Source organism: Falco peregrinus, chromosome 11 (genome assembly GCF_023634155.1).
Source record: "Falco peregrinus isolate bFalPer1 chromosome 11, bFalPer1.pri, whole genome shotgun sequence".
NCBI classification, from domain to species: Eukaryota; Metazoa; Chordata; class Aves; order Falconiformes; family Falconidae; genus Falco; species Falco peregrinus.
Genome location: NC_073731.1, coordinates 1,119,741 through 1,144,990, shown reverse-complemented (window position 1 = coordinate 1,144,990; position 25,250 = coordinate 1,119,741). Strand labels below are relative to the sequence as shown.

Genomic DNA, 25,250 nt, shown 5'->3' with positions numbered 1-25,250 from the left:
TAAAAAGAGCTGGAACACCCAAGTAGGGCTTAACTCGTCTCCTGGGAAACTGATGGAGACCTATTTTACAAGCTGTAATTCTGCTTTAGACTATTGCAGGCTAAAGGCAGTTCACACTATCCTCTTTCTTCTAGAAATAGTCCTAATCCTATATTTCGGCCGGGCAAAGTCCGCTTCTGCTCCGCACTAGATTAATCCAGAAACCACATAAAACCAGGTAGGGAAGAGGATGGAAAAGGGGAGGAGGAAAAAATCGTTCGAAGTTTGTTACCTCTGCCCTGCCTAACCTTCAAAAGAGTAAATATTAAAGGATGATGCAGAGCCCGCCGGCTCCTTATGTGCGGGACAGTTTGGTGGCCAGCGGCGCTGGAGCCGGGGCGCCGGGGCCGGCGGGGGCGGGGGGGCATCGGGGGTGTATTTTTCCGCTCCCTCGCTGCGGTCGTTCTCCCAGGCTCGGGCTCCCACGGCGGCGAGCGGAATATTTATCCTTTCCCGACGGAGCCGGGGACGGCGGGGTGGACAGCTGGGGGAAAAGGGGAATTTGGTAGGTAGTTATGTTTATTGGGGGGCGGGGGGGGGGAAACCACAACACCTTAAAAAGAAACCAAGCCAAACCAAGCCAAAAAAATCCAAAATAAAACAACAACAAAACAAAATAGAAAGAAAGTAAGAGAAGGAAAGAAGGAAAGAAGGAAAGAAAGAAAGAAGGAAAGAAAAAAAGGAAGGAAGGAAGGAAGGAAAGCGGAGAAAGAGAGAGAGGGAAAAAAAAAAAAGAAAAAGCAAGCAAGGAAGGAAGGAAGAAAAGGAAAAAAAAACCCAACAAACGAGTCCGCTCACAGCCCCGGCCGGGCAGCACCATCAGGGGGTTTTCCCCAATTATTCTTTTAGGAGCACTCGTGTCCAGGGCTCGGGCTGTGTCCGGGCACAAGCTCCGCTCTAAACGACGGGGACAGGTTTTTGGTGTTTTTTTTGCCGGTCGGAGGGGCTTGACCCGCCACCCTGCCGTGCACCTGAGCAGCCAAGGGAGCAGGAGGGTACGGGGGGAGATGCCCGGGCAGAGCCGGGGGTGTGAATCGGGTCCGTGAGGACGGGAAAATCGGCAGCGAGCCCGGGACGGTTTTTTGGATGGGTGAACGGATGAGGAGATGGAGGAATGGAGGGAGGCATGCAGGGATCCACGAAGGGAGGAAAGGAGGGATGGGGCGAGGGATGCAGGGATCCACGAAGGGAGAGAGTGGTGGATGGAGGGATGGTTAAAGGGATGAATGTAGGGAGGGAGGGAAGGAGTGATGGAGGGATGGATGCAGGGATCGATATAGGGGTGGATGGAGTGACGGAGTGGTGGATGGAGGGATGGATGCAGAGATCCATGGAGGGAGGGAGTGATGGATGGAGGGATGGACGCAGGGATCGATTGGTGGATGGATGGACAGAGGGAGGGAGGAATGGATAGAGGGATGGATGGACGGATGTCTGGTGTAACGGTGGGATGGATGGCATGGCGGGCAGCGGTTCGTCCCGCCGCTGCTGCCCGCAGGGCCTGGCCCCCCAGCCCGCAGGGCGCCGGGGGGCGCGGGCACCCTGGCGGGGACCGGGCGGGCCGGGAGCCGGCGGGAGATCGCGGGGCTGCGCGGCCGGGCGGCGGCGGGGGCAGCCGGGGGGGGGCCCGGCAGCGGCGGCTCCGCCGGGCCGTTATGTTTGCAGGTGCAGCCGGGCGTGAAATTGCATGTTAAAAAAAAAAAAAAAAAGAAAAAAAAAAGAGAAAGTTGGTGTTTTTTTTTTTTTTTAAATCCCCGCAAATGACGCGGAGGCGGCTCCGCGGGGGCAGTGGCTGGAGCGGGGCTGTGGAGGGGGCGACTGGTCCACCCCCACCGCCACCCGCGGGGTTTGCGCTTTGCACACGCGTGTGCGCTGGTGTGCGGGGCACGGTCGCTCCCGCCGCGCCGGTGCGCCCCGAGCTGGGGCCGGCAGCTCCCGCCGGGCCCCCGCCGCCGCCCCGCGCTCCCCGTTCCTGCCCGCCTTGCACTGCAGTGCCCTGTCTTCCCTTCCCTTTCTTTCCCTTTCTTCCCTCTTTTCCCCACTTTCTTTTCCTTTCTTTCCTTTTCTTTTAATTTATTTCCCCCTTTCCCCCCATTTATTTTCCTTACTTCTCGTTTCTTCCCCCTTTTCAGTTTCTTTCTCTTTCCCCCATTCTTTCCATTTTTTTCAGTTTCTTCCCCTTTCCCCCCTTTCTTCCTCTTCTTTCCCTTTCCTTCATTTCCCCCCTTTCTTCCCCTTTCCCCCCTTGCTTTCCCCTTTTCCCATTTCCCCCTTTTCTTTCCTTTTCCTCTAATTCTTCCCCTTTTCCCCCTTTCTTCCCCCCCTTCTTTCCCTTCCCCCCCCCCCCCCCCCCCGACACTCACAGCTCACCCCTCCTCGGAGCCCACAGCCCCCTCCACTCTCTCCAGTTCCCCCCAGCCACAGAGCCCCTTGCCAGGCACAGAGCAGCCGGGTAAGGCTGTGGGCAGCCCTGCTGCCACAAGGATGGGCACTGAGTGAGGACCACAGCAGTGGGTCCCCCCTGCTGCTCCCTGACCTACCAGGGGCTGGGTTTTTTTTTTACAAACCACAGGGGCAGAAAAGCCCCCAGCATAACTTGCTGCAGGCAGCACGGGCTTCTGCCACCAGATCCTGGCTGCTGGGGGATTTCTACCTGTCCCGACCGTCTGCCACTGCCAGCACCATCTGAGTAGGGCCAGAGCAAGGTGCTCGCCCCTGGCTGGGCAAGGAGTGGCTTTCTACGGGTTTTTGACTCACACAAGCAGTAAAAAGAATGAGCCTCGTCCCTCTGCAGCAGGAAAATAGCTACAAAGCGCCAACAGCACGGAGAAGTGTAAATGTGGTGATTTTACTTCCCACCTGGTACCAAAGGCATCAATATTGAAGGATTCTGGAGACCTTGAAATGCTTTGCTTGTCACCAACAGCCTTCTGCATGCAGCAGGGCGGCCACGCAGTGCTCCGCCGGCTGCCGGCACTTACCTTCCCCTTCGCTCTCCTGTATTTATTTTAATAACGGCACAAGGGATCAGTGTCAGGGGTAGCTGGGGCAAACTTCTGGGCTTCGCGGAGCGTGCTGCTGCCATGTGTGCATCCCTTATTAAAGCCACAGATTCCCATCTCCGATTGCCTCTTTGTGTCTGTACTTGTATGTGATACCTGTGTCACGCTCCAGTAGTTCCTGACAGGAATGGGGGGAAGCGTTATCCTGGCCTAGAGGAAGCTTAAGAAAGCGCTTTGCCAGGATGGATCCTTTCAGGCTTCAAGGAAGTGGGAAAAAATAATCGTAACAGCACCTTGAGAAAGTTGAGGAGTTAATTAATGGAGCTCTTTGAGGGATGCACATTGGTGCTATGCTGAGGGGGAGCTCAGAAAGGGTTTTGGAGAGGAGAACGAACTCTGACAGCCAAAAATGCTCCCAAAGTAATGAGCAAACTGCTTCCGATGCCAAAGCTTTCCTACCATGCCCTACTTTGGAGATCCCCCCCTTTCCTCTGCGCCACATAACCATTGCACATGGCAGGGATGTTTCTATCCCCAGTGGCAAGGAAATGGGTGTCCCACAGGAAGGGATGGATGTGCAGATGCGTGAACCTGTTTGCTTTGTCGTAGGTTTGCAGCGGCGTAGCTGCCCTACTGCCCTGCGTGGGGCTGTGCATCACTCCCAAGCTGATGGCCTGGGAGATGGGGGGGACAAACACGATGGCCCTGGCGGGGGAGGCAGGGGGGGGGGGGGGGCAGAAGGTGAGTTTTGTTTCAAAAGGGGTTGCCAGCGCTTTCTGTCACCCCTGGGTCCAATCTGAGACATCATTAGCAAACTAATAAAATAGCTGCAGATGTTGAGTCAACGGCAGAACATGTTTCTCTAGAGCATCCTGAAAAACTCTTTGGTTGGAAAGTCATCAGCCTGCCCCTGGTTTTCCCTTTGTTTCATCTCCTTTCCTACCTGCCTCCCCCCCACCATCGCTTCCTTCCTGTCTAGATTTTTAGGGGGAGAAGAAGGAAAAAGGCTGGAAAGGGCCTTTTGCATAAGGAAAGGCAAAAATCTGATGCCTGACCTGGAGAAATGCCCATGTCCAAGCCCACAGCACAGCTGTCAGAGCCAGGAGACATGTAGAGGCCCTCAAAGAAATAAAATCAGTGGGAGGCAGGTGCTTCCCTGCCTGTCGGCTGGAGCGGGGCTGCATAGTGCTTTCCCTTGGCATGAGGATGCTAGGAGGAGGAATACATCAACCAGGGTGACAGGCTCTGCCGCTGCAGAAGCAGGGACGGGGGTTCCGCAGAAATAAGAACACCCCGTGCTCGGGGTGTGTGTGTGTGTGTGTATCTGCTGAAGTGCCTCTTAACCTTTTCTGTATCCTGTTACTAGAGGGGAAAAAAAGACCACGAGGAGTTCCTGCTTCTTCACCTAAAGGAAAAAAAAGGGGGGGGGGGAGGAAAAAAAAAAAGAGAGGATGCTATTAGCCAGCTCTCCCAAGACTTTGGGATCCATGAAATCAGCAAAAAGCCACATGCCAGCCAGGCCCTGGGAAAGGGAGAGGGGGAGAGAAGGCACCCAAACTGTGGCAACAGGACAGGGCACTTGATCCAGGCTCCTGGGGCTCTGGGCTGTGACATTGCCAGGGCAGGTATTTTAGCTGCTGTTAACACAGCAGCTGCTGGTTCCACTGGGGGTGTTGAGGCTGCTTGAGCAAAATCTGTACCCATTGATGCATTTTTACAAAATTGGGAGCATTTTCCTCTACTGCGCTATGTCCTCTGCTCCCACACCCCAAAAATGTTACTCCAGTTTACACATTAACCCAATTCAGTACACCTGATCCCTCACCTGATAGCAATATCCTTCGCTTGATGAAAAGGGATATTTTGGGTCAGGAATGGCTTCTGCTGGGGTGAGGTAAGGATAAGTCATCTTAGGAGTGGCTGATGTTTGCAGGCAAGACCATGGAGAATGAGCAAAGGGCTGGGATGCTGTAGGGTTTGGGATGCAGTGGGGTTTGGACGGCTGCAAGGTTTGTGATGCAGCAGGATTTGAGTGAGGTCTGGCAGTGTTTTGGAATGCTGCAGGGTTTGTGATGCAGCAGGGTTTTGGGATGCAGTGGGATTTGAAATGCTGCAGCATTTGGGATGTGACAGAATTTGGGATGTGACAAGATTTGGAGTGCTGCAGGGTTTGGAATGCAGCAGGGTTTGGGATGCAGAAGGTCCTGAGATGCCAAAATGCCCTGAGGTTTCAGGGCTTCCTGCAGGGTGCAGGGGATCTGTCCCTGCTGTGCTGCCTCTGTAGCCTTACTTTCACTCTGTTCCACCCCGCAAGCATGTCTGGGCTCTGCCCAGAGGTCCAGCCTGCAGTGAGGATGCTCCAGGGCTCTGCTGCCTGGGAGCTGGAGAGGGATAGGAGGTGGGTCTGTGCTACAGCAGGGAGCAAAGAGAGAGCCAGCATATTTTTCCTGAGTTACTTATTAACCACTGTTCATTTGACAGGATCAATATTTCAAGCAAGGGAGTAAACACTTAAGAAGCACCACTCTGCTTTGCTCTCTTTTCCTTTGCAAAATGATTTATTTTCTAAAATGCATCTGCCTAGAAAGGAGGCAGCGCCTGAAGCCCGGTGGCTTTTATCTGCGGGATATGCAAAGCACATTTATTTCGTCTTTTATCTCTCATATTGCATGTTGATCCCATACATATAGATTGATTTTGTTCAGGTAGATAATGAAAAGTCAAGTGGAAAATTTACACAAAGGCACTCAGGATCTCGACTTTCTATTGGTATATAAATTGGTTTATTACTTCATTCCCTTAAACAGGGACTTTCACACTGGGGAACACTTTAAAATATATCATGTTTAAACACAAAACCATTTACCTTTCATGTGTTTTTTTTCCATCAGTAATTTCCTCGCCACTTTTGTTAATTACCAAAGATATTTGTGTTTAAACAAGGGTTCGCTCCTTCTCCATCCCTCCAGCAATTCATCTTCCTCCTCTCCTTCCCGTTGCCCGAAAAGTCCTAACGGGAGATTTCCAAGCCGCCAGCCGTGCCCACTGCACCGACATGTTGAGTGCTGGGGATGACAATGCCTTGGGAGCTTTTATTAATTCCCTATAAGCGGCTTTCATTTCGCCACCCTCGCCTGGCGTCAGGCGCGCCGCCGAGGCGGTGAATAGAGGGCACAGTATGTGAGAGCACAGCTTGGAACAAAAAAACCCCAAAACCCACAACTAAAAACCCCACCAAAAAAACCTAGAGGAAACATTATTAATAAACATCTTCTGGACATTTGGTGGTTGGTATAGGCTGCTCCAGCTTAAAGCAATTAATTCAGGATACTGACATAAACTCTCCAGCTCTTTGACAGCTTGGAGCTGAAATAAAAATGCTAGTTCTCCAGGGAAAAGGAGAGGATAGTTGGCTCTTTTCTGGACTGTTTGCTTATAGGCCCAGAGAGCAATCTTCCTTGCAGAATGAAATGCAAGGACACAAACAATGTACCAGGGAGAGAATAGGAGATGGGAATGAACAGTTTGAACTATTTGCTCAGCAGAAGGGCAGCCACAATGCTCGGCCAATGGCTTTCCCATGCATCAACCCGGCTTCTTAGCCCCTTTTGTTGTTCAGCCTCTTCCTCCGGCCAGATAAGAGCACAGCTGCGGTGTCGAGGCTAAGTCAGGCCTTCTACTTATCCACCCAAATCTCGCCTCGCCTCTACTGTATTTCCCCCGGCGAAACGCCCTCTCCCTGTATCAGAGATGCGTTTGCCCCCAGGGCCGCTTGCCAACGCTCAGGGGTAATTCCCCCCCCTCCCCTCCCTCACAGCTTGCTTTTGCTTCTTGGAGGATGGGTAGGAAACCCTCTTTGGGCACTCGCTGTTGCCACTATGTCCCCTTGTCCCTCGCTCAGGTCTCCTTTCTCCTGGCGAGGGACACGGGGCTGCGTGGCTGGGAGCCCCGGGTAGGCACCGGCGGTGCAGCCTGGCACGCATCGCCTGAGTGCGCCCCGGCCGCCCACCCCTCCGCACACACCCATAATCGCACCCACCGTTGGAGCACGCTGCCCTCGCTGCACAAGTGCTGTGCTCCAAATGATAGAGGACATGGCCACGGCGGGCTGGCGGCGCAGGGCTGCCAGATGCGGCGTTTCAGCCTTCCCCAAGGCACGACCAGCCCGGAGTGTTTTACTGGCATCGTCCTTGCAGGACAGTGGTGGGATCTACCTCCCGCGCCCTGGGTGGAAGCGATGGCAATTGCTGACGGCAATATCCTTGCAGGGGCAGGTCCTGCTGCTGCATTAGGCAGCCGCCTCCATTCCCCTTCCCTCCCTGCGCCCAGTGTCCCTGAAGATCACCCTCCCTCCTCTAATCCACCCAGGCCACGACTTGTTTTGCTTTAAGGATGTCATTGCTGATCGGGCAGGCAAATGCTGTAATTAAAAATAAATACGTAGCAAGGTCGGACGCTAAGGCACAGGCTGGTCTTACCCTCTGAGCTAAGCGCTGATGCCGATGGGGATGCTTTGCTATTTTTACTCTTTGTCCTACCCCAGGCTGTTGGTTTTGGGAGCCGGGCTGCACTGCGTGGTTCTGTTGTAATAAGGTTTATTTAGCTTGAAAGGGTTTTACGAGGTGAAAAGGCAAAATGCTGAGGACTAAAGAAAATGCCTGGCTGGCTGAGATCACATTCAGCGTTTGTAGTCACAGAGCACACCTGCAGGAAGCACCAAGTTTAAACACTGCTTCTGTCACAAAAATCTGAGAAACCGACAGGACTTTTTTTTTGTTGTTTTTTTTTTTTTTTCTTTTTTTCCCTTTTTCCCCTTCTTCCCTGGTGGGTGGTCAGGAGGATGGGCTGAAAAGCAGGAGGGCTCCCATTGTCTCTATGCTGCCTTAAGAGCTGACCCCACGTGTCCCTGAAGTCGCCGAGCACCTGGCTGTCCCCTGCGCCCAGGGATGCTGCATCTAAGGGGACCACCTGGCTGTCCCCTGCACCCGGGGATGCTCCATCTAGGGGACCACCTGGCTGTCCCCTGTGCCTGGGGATGCTGCATCTAGGGGACCACCTGGCTGTCCCCTGTGCCTGTGGATGCTGCACCTAGGGGACAGACACCCCTCAAGCAATCGAGAGTGGCCCAGAGGTGTCTGGCTGTGCAGTCCCTCAAGAAAAGAGTTTTTATGACTTCACAGCAGCAGGATTTTTATGCCCAAGTGGTATCTTGTCTCCCCTCATGGCTGGGGTCCTCTTTTATTTACTTGTATTCATATTTCAGAGAACTTCTCAGGTGGGAAGGGATCCATAAGGATCACCAGGTCCAATTTGATTGCCATTTTGAAGGCACAGTGCGGAAGAAAAGCTGACGCTGGTGTTCATTTTAGGGGTCCCAGGCTCTGCCGTTTCACCAGCAGCTCCAGCCTCATACCTGACAGCTCTGGAGCATCCCCTCAGGTCCCTAAAATGGTACAAACCTGCCCAAACCGAGCCCTGCAGGCAGCCAAAGCAGAGCAATCCCAGTGGCTCAGCCTGGCAGCAGCTCTGCCCCTGTGAGACCTGCCGGCATCTCGCCCACCTCGGGCATCGATCTGCTCCTGGCCCAGATGGGTTAATTAATGAGACATTAAAGAGGCGGAATGACACTTCCCACCACTCACTTACGGTGCTAATTTCCAAACCACTCCGCCATAGACAAAGAGAAAGTGCGGTTAGTGCAGAGTAATTTGCACTGTGTTCCTGGCGAATGAATTTAGGGGAGCAAATATAGTTATGCAGAATTTAAATTAAAGTTGACACTAATGTAAATACAGCAATGCAACTGCATGTTTAAGAAATATGATGAGGCTACGGTTTTAATCAGGTCCCTTTAACTCAGGTGGCATTTTAAATCCTTGCCATTTAAATTGGATAAAATCCATAAGCTGGGAGAAGGAGCGTCAGAGGGAAAGTCGGTGGGCTCGGCTGCGGAGCATGGCCCAGCTCTGCCCCAGCTCCTTCCCAAGGGTTGCCCTGGGCGCAGGAGGGGTACCTGGGCTCAAGGGACAGTCCTGCAGCTCTTGGAGGGAAGATCCACTGACCTCCTCACCCGGAGAGGGATGGGGAGAGCATCCCCATGACCTGCTGGAGACTTTCCAACCTGGCTAAAGCCCAGCTCCAAAACTCAGCAGCTCTCCAACCCTCCTATATCCATTGCATTGACATTTCATGGGAGCACAGGCACTCCCCACCCGCATCCATGTAATCTCAAATATGACATAAACCCAGCAATCCAATCCCAGAGCATCTTTATGTGTTGCCCCATGGTGCAGCCGAAATTTTTTTGGGGGAAGGGGTGTCTGTCAAAGTCTGCAAAATTTCCCTGCTGCTTTTGAAGGCTCTGTTTCCAGCCTAAATCATAGACCTGGGGCTTTGGGGGGTTGGGAAAAAAAAATACTAAAAAAGCAAAGCAAAGAGGAAAGAATGAGCCTGCCTCACCTACTTCAAAGCGGGGTGATCCTGGGTGGGAGCATGGGTGCTACTCAATAACAATAGGCATTAACTGCAACAGGGCCCAAGCCACTTAACAGGAGCTCTGTAACCTGGCAAGACCCAGAGTCATTTCTGTTACAGTTACCAGAACAATATATTTGGCAATTGAATTCTTCTGTCTTTTTTTTTTTTTTTTTTCTTTTCCAAAGTGAATATAATGCCCCTGGCAGGAGCACGCTACCAGCACGGCTCTGCCACAGGTTTCTCTGCCACAAGATCGGGTCCCTTGGTGTGAGGCACCACCTCTGCCACTGCCTGTACAGTGCCAGGGCTCGCTCGCCTGGACCCCGGGCAGCTGCTGGGACCCGGCCCCCACAGACCCTCACCCAGCGCTGGGGATGGGCTTTGCCACGGCAGGGTGGAGCGGCGCTGGGGCACGCCGCTTCTTTCCCTGGGTCACCTTGCTCCTGGAGGGCTTGTCCCTGGGGCTGCTGCAGCACCTGCAAATGCGATGGGTGGGAACTGGTGGGAGAAGCACACTGTGATGAAGACGATGTACCGAGAGAGCATTGAGCGTCCTTGGCATCCAGCTGTCCCGTGCATCCTGCTCCAGATGGTGCTGGGACAGGGCTAGAGCGAGCACATCTCGCTTCGCCTCCACCCATTTTCCCCAGGAAGCGCGCCTGGGGTGAAAGGTAGAGAAGATGGGTGTGAAAAGACCCTTGTCAGATATTTCCTCTTTTTTTTGTTGTTGCAGTTGTGCTGGTGTTAACCAAGCCACAGATGCTTCACGCAGCGATGGTACGAGATGAGCTGGCCAGCCCAGAGCAGTGGCCTCGATGTGTGTCCATACACCTGCACGGAGCTCGGTTAAGCTTCATTCTCCTATTCCCTACTATAAATTGAAGCCTGTAGCTGTGAAGGGGAAGCAGCCTCTGCTGCAGCTGAGCTGGGTCAGAGCTCCTCATCACCTGGCCCCTTGCACCCAGGGGCCACAGGTACCGGCTGTTCCAGAGGAGCCAAATAAATCCCCCTGACAAAATGCAAGCAAAGTTAAGTTTATGTCCATATTGAGGGGCCTTTGCTCCAGTACCGAGATAATAGTAGTAGCAATAATAACAATAACAATACAATGATGACGTTGATGATAATAATGATGAAATAACAACCACAACAATAGCAATAATTATAATATCAACTGACAACTTTTTGGGGGAAATAATTTTTTTCTTGATATTTTTGGACAGACTACATTTCATTACTGGGGTGCCTGAGCTGGAGGCACTGCTGGGCTCCTGTACCGTTTAGGCACCCAGGATCTGGCCCGGGGGGCAGGGGGGTGCAGAAGGGATAGCTGGGGGAGTCTGAATGGGTCACGCATCTCCCCTGTGCATTACCGTGCGATGCAGGAAATTCCCAGCACTGCGCATGACTGGACTCGTGTTATCCCAGGTAGGTCCTGCCTGGCAGGGATGCCTCCCACAAGACATCTCTGGCTTCTGGCCCTGTCCCAGCCTTCCGAATTCTGCCTGCCTGCTTGCCTGCTGCCTCAGGCAGAACTCACTGGCCTGGCCCTGCAAAGAATTTCATATTCCTGTAGCTGTCCTAATCCCCCGGTGTGACTCAGGATTGTTAAAATGCCTAAGAGAGTAATAAAAAGTGTTATAATGTCATTAATTTCGCCCCCTAGATATCCCGGCTGCCCTGCTACAGAAAAAAAGAGATATTGCAAACGTCCAATCTGGTGAAAAACACCGAGAAGGATTCAAAGGAGGGGGAAAACTCCTCCAGAAAGTGAGGGGAAAAACCTGGGGAGCATCTCAGGCGGTGGGTGATGCACTCCTGCTCTCTGGGGGAGGCAGGGGGGTGCCAGGTAGGGGGATTTTACCCTGCGACCATCCCCCAGCCTCTTGCCTGCACACAGATGCCTATGTCCACAACTCCCCCCCAAGGACTTAATGAGCTTCCAGACAGCTATTGTCTTGACAAATCTGATTGAAACCAGCCAAGGAGTTCAAGGGTTAGGAGGGGAGGGATGCACAGACAGGGCGACACCAGAAACCCTGTCTGGGTGGAAATCGAAATAAATGGGGCTCTTACATAGGTGCGAGCTTCAGAGACCTTTGGAGCAATGATAATTGATGCTGAAGAGCACCCGAGTGGCCCTGACACACTGTTCTTTAGTGTTTAATTTCTGGTGGGTGACGTGGGGAAGCAAGAAGCAGAGAAGCTGATGAAGAAGCAGAGAAGTTGATGTGATCTGCCCTGATTTTGCTGTCCAAGCCCTCCCTGGGTACAGCCAGCGAGTGCTTTCGCTTGCAGGACTGACGGGGAAGTAAGAAAGTGGTTGTACAGTGATTTTAGTTTGCAAAGCCAGTTTTGGTCCCACCTTTTTTTCCAGCTTTTAGGGAGAATTGCTTCCATGGTCTGGATGGGCCCCAGGGTCAAAGGTGCAGTAGCTGCCCTGGGAGGATGAACAGCCCTTATCAAGAGGCTGGGGCAAAGTCCAAATTGCTCAACACATTTTGGGCACTCCTTGGACTTTGCCAAATGCATTTGGAAGGGGGAAGGTGAAGCAGAGGGCATCACTGCTACCCCCAAATTGCTTCTGCTGTGAAAACTAGGGAGCCCCTGGGCCAGCAAAGCCTGCTCTGCTCCTCTCTGGCCAGCCACACTGGGTGGGTTGATTTTTTTTTTTTTACATCTTGAGACCGTCAGGAATGTTTTCCATGCACGAGCGTAGTGCATTCAAAATCCCGAACCCACCTTCATCTCAGCAAGACCAACAAAGATAAGAAATAGCGTCTAAGTTGGCTGAAATTAGCAACTGCATCTGCCACACAATGCCCCGGCTGCCATTAGCTGTGACCGGGGAATGGCACTAGCAAAGTATGCTGGCAATGTTTAACAAACCATCCGTCTTTTACCTGGTCCTACTCAACAGAAACCTTTCTTTGAACCACGGGCCTATTCAGTCATGCTGCTGTCTGCTTATCGGAAAGATTAATTTCCTAGGTATCACTATATTAATTTTAAAACCAGCCTTTATTATTCCCAGTCCTCCAGCGGGGTGGCGGGAGGGTGAGGAAGCATTTCTGCTGCTGTTGGTGACGCTGGGCTCCACGCTTGCCCGTACCAGCGTGACTCATCCCCGTTGTCTGCACCCATGCTAAAAACCCAACGCAGAGCGGTAAATCCCGACTCCCTCCAACTCCACAGATGCCCACGTTCTCATCGGCCTTTTTTTGTGGGGGGAGGCTGCACGGCCTGTGTCACCTCCCGCATCACCCCAGCACGACGGCTCATGGCCAGGATCCCATGGCGGAAGCATCCCAGTACAGCCCCTGTGGGTGTTCAAAGAGTGAGGGGGCATGATACCAGCCCTACCATGTGGAGGGGTGCGGGCAGCGAGCCGGGCGAAGGCGGCTGTCGGGAAGGCGGTCACGGCGGGGGGCTGAGCCCCGAATTCCTGGCAGAGTGCTGTGCACACACGTCTTATCTTGCCTGGCCGTGTTTGCGCAGCAAGGAGCCAGCCACCCTGGCGGGGAGGGAGGACGGCCAGCACCCACAGGAGTCCCCCAGCTCTGGTCCCTTCCATCCCTGTGTGCCAAGGCAGGTCTCTAAGCTATTTTGTGTGCTGCTTCAGGCTTTTTAACAAGATGCTGGTGTCCTGGGGCTAACCACCCTTGACGGACCTGCTCTCTGTGACTTGCCTCATCTTAGCTATTGTTCAGGATGGTCATTCATACTGCCGGTCACATCCATACCCTGTGGCACTGAGATCCACCCAAGCACCCGGTGAAAAAACCCCAAAAGATCATCCTGTCTATTTCAAAACCGGTACTTGTTTTATTTGCTCTGCTCATTTCTCATGACAGGGGAGTGGTAGGTCACAAGCATCACCTAGAGATGCCCCAGCACTCCCACACCACCTCTGCATCCTCTTGAGCCTGTGAAACATCCCCTTGGAAAGGGGTCTGCCATGAAAATGTTTGTGCTGCATGTAAAGATGACCGATGCCTGCCTGCAAGTGAGCCAAGCCCTTTCTTCCTAGACCCAGTGGCGTGAAGGAGAGGGCATGCAGCGGGTCTGGATGCCCTTGCAGGTGGGTGAGAATAAGCCCAGGGTGCTGCAGGATGGTGGGGGCAGCTGTGACTGCGTGACCTTCCATTACTGAAGCCCCCTGATTTCGGCAATGTCAGATACATCCCCTCCAAGTGCAGAAAGGAGCTTAAAAAGCTTTATTTGAGCAAAACCTGGGCATTCCTGCAGCACATTTGTGCTGCTCGTCCTCTCCTCTCTCTTGGCTATAATGAGCGTCATGGGAAATGTCCAGCTCCTTATTAATAATAGAAGATAGGAAAGCAAACACGCCTGGCCCACTGACCCAGGCAGATGTACCTGCTGTACCTCATCTGAGCACGTGGCTCCTTCTGGCCTGCTTTGCCATGGGGGCAAAGATGCTTTTCTTCCCCAGTAATTGAGCTGGAGGGTGCCTGGGACTTACCTGCACACACGATGAGTTGCAGCAGCCACTGCCCGGCCACCCCTGCCCTCTTGAAGCAGCCCCTGTAATTGCATATTTACCCATCGGAGGCTCTCATTATCTCATTATCATGAGAGGTTAACCGAGTAGCTCTGGGTCACCGAGAAGGTCACTAACAATGCTAGGAAGGGTTCAGATTCATTCATTGGCTCGGCATCCTTTTGGTGCTGAGGGACTGATCCTCAGGATGCTGTGGACACGTCCCTGCCCGAGCTTGGCAGGACAGCCCCTCTCTCTTGCGTGCCCCTGCCTTGCTCTGGCAGGTTGGATGCAGCCTGCTGTGCATGGGCGAGCAGGGGGGCAGGGGAACATCCTCCCATCCCTTCTCTTTGCGCCCCAAACTTGCAGGAAAGAGCCATGCAAACAGCGGGAAGACGGCACCCGAGCCCCCAGCTTCATGAACCAGGCTTTTCGTTCCTGCAGTCAAAACCAAAGCAGCTAACAGGGGGTGACAGGGCTTTTCCATGCGGCACGCCATCGACAGGCAGTGCTGCCCGGTCTGCCCACAGCCTGCTCCCCGGGTGTTTGCATTGCTTCAGCTATTATCCGCCCTCGCGAGGAAATGCAGGGACTAATAAATAGCCCGTCAGCACCGAGCGCGAGACTTGAGCTTGGGAAGAGCACCTAGAAAGACAAGGATTTCCACCCTGCAGCAGGAGAAGCGGCCCCTTCCCCTTCCCCTGCCTAAGCTAACTCTTCTGCTATGTCAAATAACAGGCAGGCGGAAACCCTGCCTACACTGGCAAGGGACAGAGGCTTCCCTGTTTGGATTCGAGATGGGGATTTCTGTAGCTGAAAGTACCTTTGTTATTTTTCCAGGAAAGCTTCCTTTTTGGCTGGCTTCACCTCTGCATAGGATGCACACGGCAAATTGACTGCAGCGATGAAGAAGGAAAAATATTTAAACAAGCAATTATGAATGAGCTTTGGTTGCTAACTCGGAGACCAGTTTCCTACGTCTGTGTTAAAATGTAAGTGATTTACCCTAGAAGTCCAATCGCAGCCTCAGGAGTTCATTAAGAACGCCTCTTAGATTAGAGCTTTGTGGCCAGAGAGGACCATAATTAGTCTGCTGTGCTCATTAATCACTTCTGCTACTAGAAAGCTGTGCTCTGCTTCCAGTGTGGGTATGCCTGGGAGCAGGTCCTGCCGACTGGTTCCCATTTATCTTCTCCCCACCAGATTAAAGAGCTTTTTAGCACCCCGGATTTTCTCCCTGGGGGACTCATCCTACACCACAGTTCAGTCATTCCTCAATGTTTCTGAGCAGCTTGATGGCCAGCCCTGGTCCCTGCCTGCAACGCACATCGGCTTCTCATTCCAGCCTTGCGTTAACCTCATGGCTGTGCCCTGCAGCTCTGCATCTGCAGCTGGAAGGCATAGCCAGCTCCAAGCTAAGGCTCACAGAGAGCAGTGAGACTTTCTCCCCTAGCTCTCTGGAAGCTTTAACTGGGAGCAGAGCACGCTGCATCACCTCCACAACCCAGCAAAGCAAGAGCTGCAAATCAAACGCCACTGCCAGCTTTGGGCAGGAGGATGTGGAGAGCGACAGGCTGGCTGGGCAGAGCTCCAGAGGCCCCTTCCCACCTCCACAGTGCTGGAATTTTGGAGAAGGGAGTGCAAACACTGGTGCAGCCCTCCTCTTGGCCAGTCCCGGAGAGCCCCACCCTACAAAGAGGGACCAGGAGTCCTCACCCACCTGGGATGCAGCAGCAGTAGCTGGTGCCTTCGTGGTGGCTCCAAGGTGGGGAGATGTTCCTGTGAGTAGCAGCAAGTGCCGGGTTCTGGTTTTGCCCTCTGGGGCAGGGGTCTCTACCCTGCCTGGTGTGGTCTGGTGCCTGGGTGCTTCCTATGGCCTGAATTTGTTTTCAAAAAGTTTACATTGCTGTTTTTAAAAGTTAAAAGGAAAGGAGTAAAGAAGCACAAGTCATTAAGGGGACTGATCCTGACCTCGTGTGACGCGCAGGTTGGGGGCGCAGGAGCTGTGGCTCTGAGCGTGTTAAACCTCACGGCTGTTGCCCACAGCACTGGGCTGTGACGTGAGCGCGCAGGCATTTCGCAGGGACAGGAGTGCCCTCTGAGGTCTGCCCTCATGGCTGTGTGCAGGAGTGGTTTCCTTGCCTCCGAGGGATGTGAGCTGGCTCTTAAGCTACGCAGGAGTATTTTAAGTTGCATTCTTTGGTTTAGCTGTTCTGTTAGACCTTTGTTGCAAAAAAAGCTGTACCTACTTGGATGTTTCAAAAGGCAAAGTGGAGATCAAAGCTTTCGGTGGCCTTGGCGCTGCAATATTTACCCAGTCTTGAGGGAATCTGGCTGCGGGCTGGGGTGCTGGCTCTGAATTTGAGACATGTTCCCGTGTGCATGACACAAACTGTGGCACACGGGCTCTCACGCCAGGGGTACTTCAGAATGAAGTATGTCTATTGATGCTATAGGTACCTGTGTTTAGAAAGGGGCTGGTTATGTTTACAGGGACTATTGCATGCAAAATCTCCCCTGTCCCTCAGCTTTTGGGGTCTCTAGGTGTGAGGATGAGTGTTTGGGGAAAAATATTACTGCACGTATCCTGTCCTTCTCAGCTTCTCTAGATATCTATTTACTACTGAAAGGCCAGGTGTGGACCATCTGCTCCTCTGGCCTGACCAGACCAGGTGATGCTTATGTTCTTAGGTACATTTTTCCCTCACCTAAGCCCACAAGTGCCCCCCTGAGCTCAGTGCTACAGGCAACACCTGCATCACCTGCAGAATTGATGGTGCAGGTGCCTCATCACATGCACTGCTTCACCCCATGAGGCACTAGAGACCTAAGCCAGTACTGGGGTTCTCTCTGAATATTGGTGACCTTGGCAACTTCTCCAGACACAGCTCAGTCCATAGGAAGCCTGTGGTACCAAGGCTTCCAGGCTCCTTCAATGTCCTTGGGAACTTTATCTCTGTGAGTCACCATTCGCTGGCCTTTACAAATCTATGGCATTTAAAGGAGTTTCCTCCTTGATATGGGAAAAAAAACCAAACCCAAGTGGCATGAGGAGCTGGTGACCTGGCCCCACATTCCTCTGGTGGCTTTGGGGTGTGCCAAGTCCACAAGGAACATGGTGGCAGGGCTCCTTGGGCCAAAAAACTGCTTGGGTAGAAACTTCTGAGCTGCCTTGCACCTCCTGGGTGCAGCTCCTGTGTCCCCTCTTGCCAGGAGGATGGTTTGCAAGCCCTGGTTGCCCCTTCAACAGTTCAGCTACAGGCATCCCAGGGTGAGAAGCACATAAATCCATGGAGCAAAAGGAGGAACCCACTGTATTTTTTCCAACGCACCCCGTCCAGCCTCCATAGGCAGCCCTCTGAGACCAAGAGGGATGCAGGTTGCATGTCTCAGCAGCAGGGGACCAAAAAGCTATAAAGAATCATTTAATTGCTTGTTAGATTTGGCATTTCATGTGCTTCCTAGCTGCAGGGGTCCTAGAGGAAAACCTCACTTGCATGAAGTCCTTAAAGGTACTTGAGTGTCTGAACCTGGAAATAACTGTGGAGCGAAAAGGGGCTGTGGCTGAGCAAGGGCTTTTTCTGCCTGCCCATGTTTAAATGCAATATGAAATGCCCCCTTGCATGCTGCTGCAGTTAATAGGAAGCATTTGTTCCTTCAGTGGCCATCGCACGGGTGGCTGTCAGCTACAGAATCAGTAAGGCACTGGGAGTGAAAGCTTTCCAGCTGGGAGCATGGCTGGGGAGGGGGCGCTGTCAACTGGATTTCCATATCTGGGTGGTGTGAATGGAGGGACAAAGCACTGAGAAGACCCTTGGCACCATCCTCCCTCCATCACTGCGTGGTTTTGGCAGGCTCCGCTGTCGGGGCAGATGAGCAAAGCGTACTGTCAGGGTTTGACGGAGTCAAGGGAAAAGTTCGAGCACCTTGAAGTTTGACTGTGATTCTCATTTAAGTTGGCACAAATCACCTTCCTCCAGCAGCTTTATGGGGGCTGGGGGACCCGCATGTCCTTTGCATGGCAGAATGGGCGTTTCCATTCAAAACGGGCACAAACAAATGTGTTTTACTTGCTAAGTCGGAGAAAGAAGAACTGGCCACTGGTGCCTTTATTGCTGTGCCCAGGAAGGGAGACTGTTCGCTCTCCTCTAAACCACATCTGTAAGAGGTCAGGTCCTAAACCCCACGCCCTCCTTCCCCCAACACCTGGAAGAATCTGGCCCTTGGCAAACAATTTGGAAAAATAAATGCAGTGCAGAAAATAGTCAAGGCCCTTGGTGACACTGGGGCGGGGGGAGGAGAGGAGCGAGGCAGTCTGCATTCCTCCCCATCCATACATTATTTGCGGGGGATTATTTGCTCAACCCCAAAGCGCACGCACACACACAAATTGACAGCTGCTAAGAAATACAAAGCGCTGTATTCAGATGACCAATATGGAGCATATGAGCTGCCTGCTCGGGGGTGGCTGACGTCTCAACTGTGCTAGCTCTGGATTTTATCCCAAAGGAAGGATGAAAGAGCCCGAGGCTGGAGCAGAGGAAGCTGCACTCTTGCTGGTGTAAAATCGCAGGCAGTCTTCTGCGTATGGACTTGGACCTGCTGGGAGCGCAACCCAGCTGGAAAAGGTTATATATACATGCAGGGGTGTACACGCACACAGGAGCATAGGCAGAGGAGTCGAGGGCAGGTGAAGGGAAATCTGCAGCCGGCGAGCGGGCGGTGGAACAGGGAGGCGTGAGCCAGGCTGTTCATTAGTACCTGGCTATGGCTGCCGCTGACCTGATGGCAAATATGAAATATCAAAGCGCTTGTCAGCACTCCTGAATGGGACAAAGAAAAGGCGCATTAATGATTAACTCTGCTAAAAGCTCAGGCTTTTTTATTCCCATGGCGCTTGGACTATCTCGCTGCCATGTGACATGCTTGGGCCATTTTCTAGCAGATTGGGGAAAGCTAGTGAGCAAACACAGGTGCTTTCGAGTCAGCAGCGCTGTCAGGGACAACCACAAACAACACCAGCTATGCCTGCCTAAATTAGCTCCTGTGTTTGCCTCCATTTTTCCTTCCTGGAGATTTTACTTTCTAAGTCCAGTGCCTTTCGCTCCTGTCTTCAACTATTCACACGCAGCGTTAAAAGAGAGAGAGACAGAGAAAAGAAAAGAGAAGAAAAGGGAAAAAACACAGAAAGGCTCTTCTTTGAACCCGCAACGCTGCATGGGGACTGAATGCAAAAGACCCAAGTAAACTAATTAAAACTACTCAGGTCTTTAACTGCAAAAACAAAACGCATTTATTGTGCTCAAGTGGAATTATTTTAGTGATCCTCAGCAAACACAAAGTCCTGCAAACATGCGCGGGGTGCTGTGACTGTGGTTTCTAATCAGCCTGGAGCAGCGTGGCACTGAGGGGGAGAAGGGAAGGGCTCTGGGCTGGGCAGCCGCAGGGCACGAGGGTGGCTTGGGGGGTTTTTGCCATCACTTGCTGGGACTTACACCTTGGACTGTGTGTGTGACCTCCCCGGTGCCGCTGTTCAGAGTGAAGGTCCCTCTAGTGGTATTATTTGTTTTAATTTATTCCTTCCATAGTGCAAATCAGACAGACTTTCTTTTCCTGTTCAAATATTTATATATGTGTGTTATTGCACTATGCTTGGACTCCTTGCAATCACAGCGGGGCAATAAAGAACAGACTATCAGCGTGTGATGATAAAGGTACATTGAGTAAACAGCAGAAAATGAAATAAAGTTGTAAAAAAGAAGGCCTGGGATGGTATAAATGTCTACAAATAATCACTGTATCAGCCTGCCCGATATTCAGGCAATTAACAACAACAGGGGTGAAATTGTACCCAAGCTGTGCTATTGAATTTAAATGCTGCCTCCTCTTCAGGCCTGTGAAGGAGAAGTGAAGAGTCCTGCCTTTCCAAAGGAGGGATTTGCAGCCTTTCAGGGGCCGGGTAATCCGGATGGCAGCCCCCATGGGCTCTTCCAGCTAACGGCAGGAGAGGGGCTGCAATAATCCACACCGCTGTAGACCCCTGAGGGCTTCAGCTTTAGGGCACTGCCAGAGGCGGTGGGTGATAAGAAGGTTGGCCATGCAATGCCAAGGCTGGTGGTGCAGCTGGAGCTCCTGCAGTTTTATCATTGTGGAGAAAAGCCTGATCCTCCTGCAAAATGGGATGACTCCCCCAAAGGGAGGAGGATCCAAACCTGCAATGTCCAAGAGTTTTCTTTGGGCCTGCGCTGAGCCTTTGCTGCAGCCATGCGTTGAGCCCGGCAAGGTCCCTGTGCCAGTAAGCACCTGGGAGACCAGTCGCAGCCTCTGGCAAGTGTTGGGTAACTTGGTGGTGGCAGCATCCATTGCCTTGGATCAAGTGACTTAAGTATAAAGTGGATTAAAGTTGTATAAGCAAAAAGTTACTGTGGGTTGGCTACTGGCTGGCATCGTCAGGGGGCTGCAGCGGAGCAGCCCTGTGCCCACAAACCTGCCCTTGCGATGGCATCACAGGGCAAACATTTGATGGCACTGAGCGAGAAGGCAGCTCAGGCAGAAGGTGGATTTCTGTGAGCAGTGAAAAAGGCAGGAGTTTGAAACCAGTGTCCAGATTTTGTACCAAGGACAATGATTGCAGATGCAGCATAGTTCACTTAGGGGGGAAATTAAAGTCTGTGTATTTAGTGAGATTATGCTTGAACTGGTACCAATTTATTTTGCCAAATTGAGCTGCAGCCAATTTCTCTCCCATGCGATGGTGGATAAATATCATTAAATAGGGAAAGATGAAGGCAGTTGATGCCCTTGCATTAGCAGGAACTAACATTGTATGCTCGAGAATGAAAGGACAAAATTTGGGAGATTTGGATGCAAATCATCCAAATGAGACAAATTAAGCATGAGGGGCCAAGGGAGAATGGGATCCAGGAAGCATGATGCTGGGAAGAGTGAGAAACTGCTCAGGCGGCGTTTGCTGAAGGAGTTGGGGATGGTGACATGGAGGCTGGGGAAGCTCTGACCTGCACACATGGTGTCATCCCCTTCGAGATACCCCATATCTTGGAGTGTATTAAAGCTGGGGTGCTGGGGGCACGTCCCACCTCTGGACACTGGAAACCCACCCTGGGGAGCCCGATGCCATCCGTGATGGGGTCTTCTGCCAACACCTTTGCCCTGCAAGCCTGCCCAACCTGGAAGCTGAGCTAGGGCTTCGCATGGCTGTTGAAAGAGAAACTCAAAAAGCGATTTTCTTCTCAAAGCAAAGCTTTTGCTGTTGGAACTTTGTTTTCCAGCAAAAAAGAATCAACAGGAGTGGTTTGTTGTAACTTCTGGCTTTTGAGGTTTTTTGCATATTTTTTGAAGACCTAAATATTCTGTAGTTTGGGAGATTTTATTGTTTCTAATGAGATTGTGGATGCTTGCTAGAAAGAGCCATGTCTGGCATTTTATGAATTACAGTAAGGTTTTTCAGATTGATGTTAGAATTCATAGAAATGGATTTCACAAGTAGTATTGCACCGGGGGGGGGGAACCCCAAACGCTTCCTTTACCCGCTACAGACTTACTTCCACCCAGTGTCAGGGAATGCCCCCTTATTTCTGAGTTTGGAGAGGCCAAAAATAAATCTTTGGTTTACCATCTGTAGCAGATGCACAGGTAGAGTTTAACCCTTCCTTTGCCTCCTCTCTAAGCTGAATAGTTGCAGTTGCTGATTATTTTTTTTTCTAGATAGAAATTTCTTCCTATCTGTTTTTATTCCTCATTATTCCAGCAGCGATTAAACTGGTTTTGGTGGCTATCTTTTGAATACACACTCCTCCACCTGTCCCTGTGCAGTGTACCACAAGCAGCCTGCTTGCTGCAGACCTCACCTTACCATTGCCCACGCTGCAGCTCACGGCGATGCACGCTGCTGGTGCTGAATGCGGCAGCAATGCATCTTTCGGCACACAGAAATGTGCCTATCCACTCGCTTCCTTTGCTTTTCTGCCAAGCAAGTAATCCGTGACGTGGCTTGGTTCTCATACTGCCATGACCTCCCTTGTGTGTGATTTTGACAGAGCTGGGTGTCATGTTCTCTTCCCTCTGCAAATCCTCCGTGCCATCAGGCGGGTTCTGGAAGTCTCACTAGATCTCCCTTTGATCCCCTGCTTTTGGTTTACCGGAAGGGAAAAGCTTCCTAGCAGAGAAAAGCTTGGGTCTGGGGCGTGCTGGACCCCTCTAGCCCAGGGTCATCATTGGATCTTGAGTAAAACCATTTTTGTGGCTCTTTCTCAAGAAAGTTTGCAGGTCAATACTTCCCAGCATCATGCAAAGATGATGCAGATCCAAATCTTCCTTCTGGTAGAACAGTTGCTGACGTACTTGTAAATATCACAGCTCTCTCCTGGGGTCCCCGCGACTACGGACCCTCCGAGCGGGATTCGCTTGGCTTTGTCCCATGACAGTTTATAAGCCTGTGGGCACCAGGGGGGCTGGGCCTCTGCCCCCGGCTGCTGTCCGTGGGGTGATTCCCAGGGGCTCTCTGTGTTTGAACCCATCTCTACCTGGCTCATTTGGGCTGAGGATGACTCTTTGTCGGGCTGGTACTTGGGATGGCACGGAGAGGTAGTGAGAACCATCCTCTGCCAGAACGGCACCTCATTCTGTGCAGGCAGAGCTGGGGAGCGCTGGCTGGCGTCCACCTCCCAGCACATGTGACAGGACTTGCCTGTGTGTGTCAGTACCTGCAAACCTGGGTGCAGCTCCCGCAGCACCCACCTCTTGCAGGGTGAGACCTAGGGGCGCAAAGAGGGACATGCTGAGCTGTGGCAGGGAGGGTGATGCCGTGAATCCCCATGACCATGGGAGAGGATGTTCTGCCTTACCCTGGGATCTGTGCCCTGGAGAGGGCATGGAGAGCCTGGATAGGGTCCAGAGGCAGGCGGGGATGGGCACAGCTTGCAAGCAAGCTGCGAGGAGGCACGCTGAGCTCTGCAACCTGTGCGGGGTTGTCACGGTCCGGCTGAAGGACCTGGAGAAAGTCACCCTGGGTATTGCAACATCCCTGCCTGCCCTGGCCTCATCAGCAGCCTTTTGGGAAATAACCGTGACCCAGAATGCTCTCCCAACCCCAGCTGTTCAGCAGCACGGTGAAGTAGAGGGTTTGGGATGTGCTTGCAGATGCATAAAGGGTTTTTTTGCTGTTCTATTAAAAAAAAAAAAAAAGGATGGGAGGGTGAAAAAAGGAAGTGATACTGTTGCAATCAGCATGGTGTGTGATAAAGATTTATTACAGATAGAAAGCAAATAAAGGTATGGTAGGAACTTCTTTATTACTCGTATCATGATTGCTTATGTGATCAGTGACCTGGAATACATTCAAATTCATGTTAAATAAAAGCCTAATAGAATTCTGCTCCCCGCATACACCCCCCCCCCCCCCCCCCCCCCCCCCGCCTTATGGTGATATGTGGGCAGTAGAAAGAGCAGCCAATTGCCGTGTTTACCTGCTTCCTGCTTTTCTGGAAAGTCAACAGTTTTTAAAGGCTTAGGGTGGCTTTTGAATTAAGAGACTTGCACTGGTTTAACTAAGGTCAGTGGTGGACAAGTGGTATGTAACCCTGGAGTTGTTTTTTATGAAGAAGTGACAGTGCCAGGCTCACCCCACCCTGCCCCTCTGCTCCCACCATGCAGGCTGGTCCCTGACTTTCTGAAGACCTTTCCTGGCTGCTTTGGGAGGAGGACGTCACCGCAGCAAGGGACTACAATGTCCTGAGGCACCCAAATGACCTGCAGAGAGCATGTTCATCACTGCCCTGAAGTGATCAAAACCCATCCAGGCACTTCTGTCTGCGTGGCCGCCCGAGAAAAGCAGGTGGACCTGATGCCACCCCCATTCCCAGGTGGTGGCCAGTAGTTGCACCGAGCCACCTGCTTTGGGCCGAGACCTCGGAAACCCACTGCTCTGCTGGCAAGTCCTGGTGGCTGCACCTCCAGGAGGTGCATGTGGGCTCACATAAGGCCTGGAAGGTCTTGTCTGCCCACTTTCAGACCTGTCTTCTTTTGGTGGTTCATCCATCACTAGTTAACAGGGTACCCTTGCAGCGCTGGCTTTCTTTGTGTGGTATCTTTAACCTCCTACAAGTAAATACCCTTTGTACACATGTATCTCGCTCCTTGATAGCGTATTGTATTCCTTCCACCACCAAAAGCACTGGTGGCATGGGGAGAAAGAGTCCATTTAGATAAAAAGCAATTAGCACCTCTCAGGCTGGCTTGGTATATATTGTTAAGGGCCCTCACAGGAGGCTGGTGAAATTCCTCCTGCCTAGAAAGAAGCAGGAAAGAAAAAAACCCAACACTGAGATTGTTTCAAAGGAAACCTTTCCTACAGTTTGGAGGTGCTGTGGTTTTTTCTGAAAACCAGGCATCAAAGCTGTCTTTTCTTGCAACTTTAGGCCAGGAGTTAGGTTTCGGTAAACAAGTTGTGGTTTCTTGAGAATGAAAGAAAAGTTAGAAAAAAAATAAAATAGATAAACCACATCTTTTGTTTGCTTCCCTGCAGCGTGGTCCTGGTGCACCCTCCTGGCTGGCCAGTTGCTGCTGCGGGCAGGTTGGGGGTGGGTGGCCGGGGGTGTTTGGGGGTTGCAGCGGGGATTTGGCCCAGCAAAATATTATGCTTTATTTTATAGCCCCCTCCCCTCAGTTATATCATTACACATGATGGGCTTTAACAACACAGTACGAAGCAGTTTCTGCAAGTCTCTAGGACGAGCCATGTATCTTCATTTATATGTTAATTTGCATTAAATAAATGTCACTATAAACAACTTGTATCTTGGGAGAAGGTGGAAAACATATGGGTGTTTGCCAACCAGGGGTTATTAATTTTACACTTTCCATCTGGAGCCTATAAAGGGTCCATTCTCAGAAACAATAAAGATCCAAGGTCGCCGGAGAGCGCGGGGAAGGCCACTGGCAGGGTTCTGCCATGCGCGATGCGAGAGCCATAAAGCCTTTGTTCCACCTCCAAGGTGCACATGCCCACGTATGAGCGCCTCGTTAAAGCCTGCACACATGCTGGGGCATGTTCTTCTCTTCTTATGAACCATCCCACCCCCACAAACCCAAGGAGCAGCCAGGGTCTGTGCCAGAAGGAGGCACAAAAAGGAGTACCTTGCTGGCAGGGGGCCAGGGAGGAAGCACGAAGCTTTCCCCAGTGGTGCCGGGATCTATCGTGAGATGTGCTGCTG

The 25,250-nt window shown here is 52.0% G+C and overlaps 1 long non-coding RNA gene across 2 annotated transcripts in view; it reads left to right on the top strand.

Moving 5' to 3' along the window:
- The first annotated feature begins 14,449 nt into the window (after positions 1-14,449).
- LOC114011479 (uncharacterized) overlaps positions 14,450-25,250 on the top strand; it is a 36,402-nt gene continuing 25,601 nt past the window's right edge. For both annotated transcript variants that reach the window (XR_003553385.2, XR_003553384.2), the window contains exon 1: positions 14,450-15,011. This is a non-coding gene — a long non-coding RNA (uncharacterized LOC114011479). The remainder of the gene's footprint in view (positions 15,012-25,250) is intronic.